This window comes from Panthera pardus, unplaced genomic scaffold, assembly GCF_024362965.1.
Source record: "Panthera pardus isolate Hobbes unplaced genomic scaffold, ASM2436296v1 HiC_scaffold_11, whole genome shotgun sequence".
NCBI classification, from domain to species: domain Eukaryota; kingdom Metazoa; phylum Chordata; class Mammalia; order Carnivora; family Felidae; genus Panthera; species Panthera pardus.
In genome coordinates, this window is record NW_026526666.1 from 61940047 (window position 1) to 61948561 (window position 8515).

The 8515-nt window shown below is 46.1% G+C and overlaps 1 long non-coding RNA gene across 1 annotated transcript; it reads right to left on the reverse strand.

Annotated features, from left to right (window-relative positions):
* Positions 1 to 925: 925 nt before the first annotated feature.
* LOC128772951 (uncharacterized) lies at positions 926 to 4576 on the reverse strand. The gene is made up of 2 exons (XR_008417076.1): positions 4473 to 4576; positions 926 to 1347 (listed from the first exon to the last, which is right to left on the reverse strand). It is a non-coding gene; the product is annotated as an uncharacterized LOC128772951 (long non-coding RNA).
* Positions 4577 to 8515: the final 3939 nt, after the last annotated feature.

The window sequence follows — 8515 nt, forward strand, 5'->3', positions numbered from 1 at the left end:
GAAAACTAAAGAGAAGCAAAGAAGGACTGCTGTTGTTAATAAAGTGAGCTTTGGAGTCAAACAGACCTCGTCAAATTTCTATGGAACTTAGTGATCACACAGCCTCGAACAAGTATTCAACCGCTGTGCCTCAGTTTCCTCATCTGGAAAACAAGGATACATAACACTCGGCTTGCCAGTGTCAGAAACTCTTACCGTTGTGCTGGACACACAGTTCAGGGACCGAGGGCAAGGATTTGTGGCTTCAAACCAAAAGGAAATGGGCAGACAGTGTTAAACACGTAATGTGCAGTCTCTAATAGGTACTGACACAATTTATACCATAGGACAGCTGAGATGGGTCCCATTCCTTTGTGTCTATGTAATCCTTGTAGCCATTTTTAACTGTATTTTTGCGACTATAGGCATCTATTTTTTAGAAACCATCTCCACTGTGATTAACTTCAGGTTTCAGAGAAGTGGACCTATAGGGAACCTACTGTCTAAGCCCCACAACTGAGAACACTCAGACATTTTGAAGAGAAAAAAAAAAAGTTTTGTTTTGTTTTTACAACCTTGGGAAGGCTATCTTTGCAACCTTTGGAAATGTTAATAAAAGTTATGTTTAGGGACGCCTGGGCGGCTCAGTCGGTTAAGCGTCCGACTTCGGCTCAGGTCATGATCTCGCGGTCCGTGAGTTCGAGCCCCGTGTCGGGCTCTGTGCTGACAGCTCAGGGCCTGGAGCCCGTTTCCGATTCTGTGTCTCCCTCTCTCTCTGACCCTCCCCGTTCATGCTCTGTCTCTCTCTGTCTCAAAAATAAATAAACATTAAAAAAGATTAAAAAAAAAGTTATGTTTACCTTTCAAACATATACATTGCTTTTTTACCACATCGTGTTTCCCACATATAAAAATGTAAACTCAAATTGAAATAACTGAACAACAGTTTAGGACTATGCCATTTGCTTTCATTTCTTCGTGATTATAGGGACTTAGCATACACACACACACACACACCCCACAAAATAGGCGCTTTCATACCCCTGGGCTTTTATTCAAGTTGTGGCTTCAAATCCTGTTGGCCTTTCTCCTTTTCTTCCCCAGAGTGAATCCTTGATCCTTGTCCATTCCCCTTCAGCTCCAGTATCTTCTCCTTTGTCCTACCTTTCCCAACTTGACCCACCCCCTGTTGAAAGCATGGAACATTCCTCTTCTCTGCTCCCGGAGCTTTTTCCCACGTGGTTAAAACCCAGCTGGGGCGCCTGGGTGGCTCAGTCAGTTGAGCATCCAACTCTTGATCTCAGCTCAGGTCTTGATCCTAGGCTGTGAGCTCAAGACCCGTGTGGGGCTCCCTGCTGGGCGTGAAGCCTGCTTAAAAATCAAAACAAACAAACAAAAAAACCCCACATAGCAATCAGTAGCATAAATGAATAGAAGAATGTTATTTAGTTTTTAAGAAACGCTACCTCAGTACTCCATAAATGAGCGTTAAACTGCTATAGCAAAACAAGATAGACCCAAAATAGAAGGGCACTTGCAAGATGGAAGTTTCTTTCTTCCGGGGCACCTGGGTAGCTCTGTCGGTTCAGCGCCAGACTCCGGCTCAGGTCGAGACCTCACGGTTCGTGAGTTCGAGCCCCACATCGGGACCTCCGCTGCCAGCACGGAGCCCACTTTGGATACTCTGTCTCCCCTTCTCTCTTTCTTTCTTTCTCACTCACCAGTCCTGAGTGGGGATTCCAGGTCAGTGGGCAGCTCGCCTCAAGGACTCAGGCTGACCTTGGCTCTGGCAACTGCAACACCTGCCTGCACTCCAAGGTGGCTCTGGTATTTGTCATTCTAGTGCAGGGGAAGGCACGGAGGAAGAGCACCCACAGGGGGCACTACCGGGTGTGACTCATGCCACCTCTCCTCAGGCTCCCCGGGGTACATCTGGGTGGGAGTCCACAGCGCCTGCTGCATTCCCATGAGAGCAGTGGTTGTGCCTTGTTCATTCATCTGTGTTTCTACAATGCCCAGCAGAGTGCTGGGGACAGCTCAACCCTCTCACCGACGCCAAGGCCATCCCCAAGTGCCCACAATGCCAATCCCCACAATTTACAGCCTTCACTTTTCCCTTAATACTTGCTACTACTCAACACATGCATTTCACGTATTTATTTTGTCTCTTTTCCGCCTGCTCCCCCACTCTAGGATGCCCTCCGTGAGGGCAAGAATTTCTGTCTGTTCCCCCTTTTCTCTTTAGCACCTATAACAATGCCTGGCATGTAATAGTTGCTCAATAAATATTTGCCAAATGAAAGACTACAGGGAGAAAAGCTTCTCCTCTGAGGGCTCCAGGTCCAGGGCTCTGAGAGCTTCTTGTGCTAAGCTCTCCGGTTGCCTGTGAAAACAAGACGGGAAAAGGCTGTAGAGCATTCAGCGTTCCAGCTGACTTCAATTAACTCCTCAATCCGAATCTGGTGAGTGAATTTGCAAGCTCCCTTTTTTGAAGACCAGATCTTTTAACACAAAACTGTACTCCAGGACTAAGTACGCATTTAGCAACTGCAGACCAATAAATCTGCTTAGAAAGGGGACGAACGATGGGAAGGGACTTTTAAAAACATGAAGCCATACACAAAACGAAGAGTGGTGCTTAAAACCAGTCCTTGCTTTTGTACGGAAAATGGGCTTTACTCTCAAAGCCTCGTGACAGGCTGAACTGTGGGTGGTGGAAGAGAGCTCTGGCAGAGAATCTACAACAGAGTGGGTTCTGTCTCAACCGTCCTGAGATGGGTCAGGGAAATGGTCGGGAGGGGGGGGTGTCCCGCTGAGATCACAAGGGCCTGGGCCCACAAGAAAGTGCAGCTGCTAATGTGTAAGTCACCGAGAGGCAGTGCCACTGGTAAGTCAGTGGGAACCTCCAAGCGGTTCCCTAAAGGGTCGTCGGGGGCACCGGAGAACTGAGGAGAAATGCAAATTCACACTTGGTTGTAGGCCTGTGAGCCAGGGATGGGATGTGCAGACGTCGACTGCTGTGGCAACGGAGACTCCAGAGAAAAGACAAGGGGTCCTATGAGAGGGGAGGATAGACAGATGCAAGCCAATATTAAGCACCTACTATATACCAAATACCATGCTGGGTGAATGTATATACCTCATGCCTTTTACTCCTTTCTCCTATAACCATCGTCATCATCATCGTATTAATATCGACTTCAAAACACTCCGTTTACTGAAGGCCTACTAAGAGCCCTAACTAGTACTGAGGTTTGGTATAGCATGATCTCAAAAATTAATTAGTTTTCAAAAATCCTATGGAGTAGATACATTTTCCTTATTTTATGGACTCCCTTAAAGCTCAGAGGTCAAGAACTTACCAAGGGTCACTGAAGCCAGGACACAAAAAAGAATCTGAAAGTCTAAACCTGGGTTCGTTCAACCACGCCAAGCTACTAAATAATGTAAACAAACAGCAGGCTTCCTTCTATTTTCCAGTCCCTAAGGCACCAGACCATTGTCGTTTGATATCAATATCCTCTGGGACTGAGGCCAGGCAGGCAATGCCAGGAACTTCTTTTTCATCTCTCTGTTGATCCTTAGGAGGACGTGGTCAGTAGTTGGCTGTACCTGGGATGATGGATCTTGTCAGTCAGAGCCTCACGCCTCGGTGTCCCCTGCAGCCCCCTGCTCTTGGTTCTGGGGCCCCTGAGCACGGGCATAGCAGGCTGGCAGCTGATCATCCGAAAGCATCCTCTGACCACATCACTCCCTGGCTGAGCACACCGCTTCCATCACTCTGGGCACGTCCTAAACCTAGACTTCCAGAAGCCATACCATCTGCCCACACCCCGCCGTGGAGCGAACACCCTCGAAGCATTTCCCATGTGTCTACGCACTTTTCACGCATAAAACCAAGTCAACCGTATGGTGAAGTGACTGTTCCTCTCCTCCCATTTTCCAGCGAGAGAAGCAGGCACAGAGAAGTTAAACAGCTTTCTCCAGGTCACATAGACAGCAGTGCCAGAATTCTGACCCAGGTGCTCTGGCTGTAGGATCAGCCCCTGGCCATTTTTCTCACTTCTGGTCCCATGAGCTTCTCTGCTGCCTTGTCACGGGGAGCCTGTGGAAAGCCATGGACACTGTCATATGTGCAACAAAGAAAGCAGGGGTTGGAGGCTGGAGCCCACAGGGCTGCCATTGATCCAGTGTTTAAATGTGTCAGACGTGCAATCTAGAAGGCCCCTCAGATGTTTTGTGGGGTCACGTGCTAGTGGTCCAAAGCAGTGGTGAACTCCGTGGAGCACCCTTGCATTGGCGTCCCTCCTCGGTCACTCCAAGTGCTCCCTAGGATCACTTCCCAAAGAACTACCGGCGCTCAAGTCTATCTTAAGTTCTGCTTCACTGGATATGAGAGTGAAGGGCCCGTACTATAGGAAGGACACTGAGCAAAGAACCCAGAAAATACCGTCCCCAAACCAGCGCTGGTACCTACCAGGCCGTCAACTCACTTCAAGTCTCTGAACCTCAGGCTCCCCCTTCATGAAGTGGGTTAAATGAGAGCTGCCCTGTGCACACTCTCCCCCAACAGAGTTGCTGAGAAGATGAGAGCTTGCTGAGACTCTCAAGTACAGAAAATGTAAAAATGCAAGGTATCATTTAGGAACGCACCCAAGCTTCGCAGTGGTCTCAGAATCTGGCCCAAATACTTCTTTCAGCTTCAGCCGGACCTTGGGTTTTGACCCTTTTGGTCTCATTTCTGGCAGGCGCTGGTGTGTGACCGGTGATCGCATGCCTGCACAGGTCAACATGGTATCTGATAACATCAATAATTCCAACAGGGCAAGTCTTCCAGATGAATTTTTAATATCTGGTTAACTATTTTCAGACACGTATAATCATTCTAGAAGTAACTCAGTACAAAAGAAATCTCCTGTGCTTTGTATGATAGTCAATCTGTAGTTCAGTAATGTCTGTTATCAAAAGACTAACATGCTGCCATATTCAATGTTTTTTTGTTTTGTTTTAATTTTTTTTAACGTTTTTTATTTATTTTTTTTTGAGACAGAGAGAGACAGAGCACGAATAGGGGAGGGTCAGAGAGAGGGAGACACAGAATCCGAAACAGGCTCGAGGCTCTGAGCTGTCAGCACAGAGCCCGACGCCGGGCTCGAACTCACGGACCGCGAGATCGTGACCTGAGCCGAAGTCGGCCGCTTAACCGACTGAGCCACCCAGGCGCCCCTCAATGTTTTTTTTTAAAGGCGGTTAATATTTTTTTCAAAATTTTCAATAGTTATAAAGGGAAATAGATTGATGTTTCTATAAGAGTATTTCTTAAGAGAGCGATCTTTAGCTAAATGGCTTTAGGAAAGCAGGTTATATTTTTTGAACCTAAAACTTTTTTAGAAGCTTAAGCAAAAATAGGACACCTACCAGTGCTGAGACATTATCGTTTCTACCCTTTCTTATCAAACTTTTGAAGTTTGATGCTAGAAATTTTGATAATAAGTGGATAATAATTTATAATCATATTCAAAATTTTCTCTCAGAAATTCTCCTTCTGTGATGGTAATACCATGCTTTAAGCAGATTTTAACGCTTAGCCATTTGATGTTTGGTCAAAATATATTTTGTGAACCTCTAGTATCTTCTTTTTCTTATGTCCTTTCCTCCAACATCTGCGGAGAGTGTGGGCTCCTTTAGGTAAAAGCTATTTAGCTGCTCATTCACCCATTCATTCATTTGTATTAATATAGCAAATATTTATTAAGCACCTGCTATGTGTTGGTAGGCACCATTTATATGCCTAATTCCTGAAACAGAGTCCAATAGAGCTATTTTAAATTTCTTGAGCACCAGAACTTTTTTTCTGATAAAACCTTATTTAGCAGAAGATGAAAAGTAAGGGACTCATTCATTCATACGAAATATTGCACCTACAAATGCCAGGCACCGTGCTAGGCACTGAGGATACAGTATACTAGGCCAAGTCTCTGCCCTAATGGAGATTACACTGTAGTCTGGGAGAAAGAGATGACAACGAAACTCACAAATCACATGTCGTATCGCAGATGACCACAGAGAAATGTAAGGCACAGTTAAGAGGGTAAAGAGTCCTGGAGCCAGAGGGGTTACTAATTTTATACAAAGGTAAGGCAACCTTTGAGCAGAGATATAGCCATCTGGGTTCATCAGAGCCACTGCGACTATTACTGGAATAAGAAAATTATCATAGGAATTAGACCTTACACAGATAAGGGAGGAGCTGGGGAAGGTCTGACTTATAGTTGGGCGAGAGTCATTCATTGGTTCTCCTGAAGCATCAGCATGCGGTGACAAATTGCAGCTTACAGGGACTCTGGGAAGCCAAGGTGTGCAGCCATGGAAGGGGACCATGAAGAAAGCTCAGGAGAAGGTCGACGGAGAGCTGTTGCTTCTATAGCTACCACCCGTACAGGCCATAGCCAAAGAGTTGGTGCAGGTGGGACTTGCCAGGCACTTCTGGATCCATCCATTACCGCATCTGCCCGTAACAACTGTCCTAAAGGAAGGGCCGCTACTCTACTTTGTTTGTCCAAATCTCATGCATATTCTTCTTCTGTCAACTCTAACCTAGAAGGGTATAGGAGCAGGGATTCTGGAAAAGGCGGGTTCCATCTTAGCCGAGTTGGCATAGCTTAGTTCAGCAGAAAAGGGAAGGAAGTGAGGAGTTAGCCATGAGCCCTCTGGGAGAAGAGACCTTTCCAATAGAGGGAGCAGCAGATGCGAAGGCCCAGAGGTGGCACTACACTTGCCATGATAAAAGTAACGATGAACTACACATTTGAACGGCTCGTTGTTTATAGAACTCTTTGAAGCACCTGTGCATAATACTCTGTTCACCCATATTAGTAGACTAAAAACCACAGCCTGGCATAGAACAGAGAGAATACTCAACCAATGATTATTTAATGAGTGAAAAACGTCACAGTGGTCCTACTCTTGGCTTGGTTTTGTTTACCCTGCCCAGCGTTCAAGCCCTCTTCCTATTTGTGGGTAGTCCTCCACAGTGTGGTGTATTGGTAAGATCCAGCATCTTGCCCTCCCCAGAGGCTGAATAGCAGAAACCCTTCCCCCCAACCCCGCACTCCCTGGAAAGGCAAATGAAATGGACACATCCAGGCAGATGATTCCACCTGACCTGGAACCTCAAAGAAATAACCCAAAGACATGAGATGGTGTTAATTGTCCTCAGTCCAGATGACGGCAGCAAGAGTCCAGCACCAGCACATGTCAAGTGGCCATCATGGGGGAGTGGTGAGAACAGTGGTGGTGCCATTGAAGTATCTTAACCAGTCTGTGCCCAGGACATGAGCGTGGCTGTGTTCCCTACTCCCCTGCCTCCTTTATTCATACCGAATTTCCCCCGAATTCTGTTACCTAATACCCTTCCGGTGCATTATTTTTCCATAGTCGACCAGAGTGAGTTGTTACTTGCAACTGAGTGTCCAGGAATGAGCTGCAATCCAGAAAGCTTGAGAGGATGAGGGATTTTGGATCATCTATCTAATCTAAGGGAGCTAAAGGCAGAGTAATTGCCATTCATCGCTAGGAATAGACATTGAGAAATTTATGGCAGGCGGTAACAAACGATAATCACAACAATGACTAAACTATTGGCTGAGGGCACACTAAGAGCAAAGTTTGGAGGACCATCATACTAGCCCATGACCCATAACACTAGGACCATAAAACATGCATGTGGGATTCAAGGACCACATTGGAAAGCCACCAATAGCTCAAAGAAAGATAATTACAAACTCAAATCCCTAAATTCTCTGCTCAAGGTACAGGCTAAGATCTGGGAAGCTTTCATGCCTTGGGCAAGAAAAGAGTCCTTTAAAATGTACATCTACAAAGCTGAGGCAGAGAGAGAGCAAATTCAGCCCAAGCCTTGGGCTAACAAACCAGCATATAAAATGAATTCCCATCTTCACCATACCCGTTGTCTCTTGTGTAAAAGTGAGGGTACAGAGGAAAAAAGAAGGCTTCCCTAGAAATTGCAAAGGAATGCAAGGAATGCTTTCAAGGGTACCTTGGAAGTCCAGAAGCACCAATCAAGGTAACTACCTTTCTCCCACCATTGTCTTCAGATTCATAATTAGAATCAAATAAATACATGAGTGCTTTAGAGAATGAAAAAGAGGGAGTTTCAAAGTCAAACCTGAGGTGAGAAGCACAAAAAGCTGGAGAACAAGTGTAGAGATGAACTTTGAGAGTGCCTCAGCCAAAGGGAGAAAAACGTTAACATATCTTGCTGACATTATCGGTAGCCTATCCTTCCAGGGACTCTGGATTCAAAGTCTTTGGGGGACGGGAATGCTAGAGTAGATTCATCAGGGGTGACCGCCCACTCCCTACCAGCGATTGCGTTGTTGATCTGAACACAGTCTCTTAGCAAGACTTAAGATCTGCGTTGATGAAGAGAGTGCCAGCATCACTGAAGAGTGGTTTCATGGTGTTTTTCTCTAGGCCGGGGATACTGATGGGTCAAGTTCCGGGTAAAATGGAG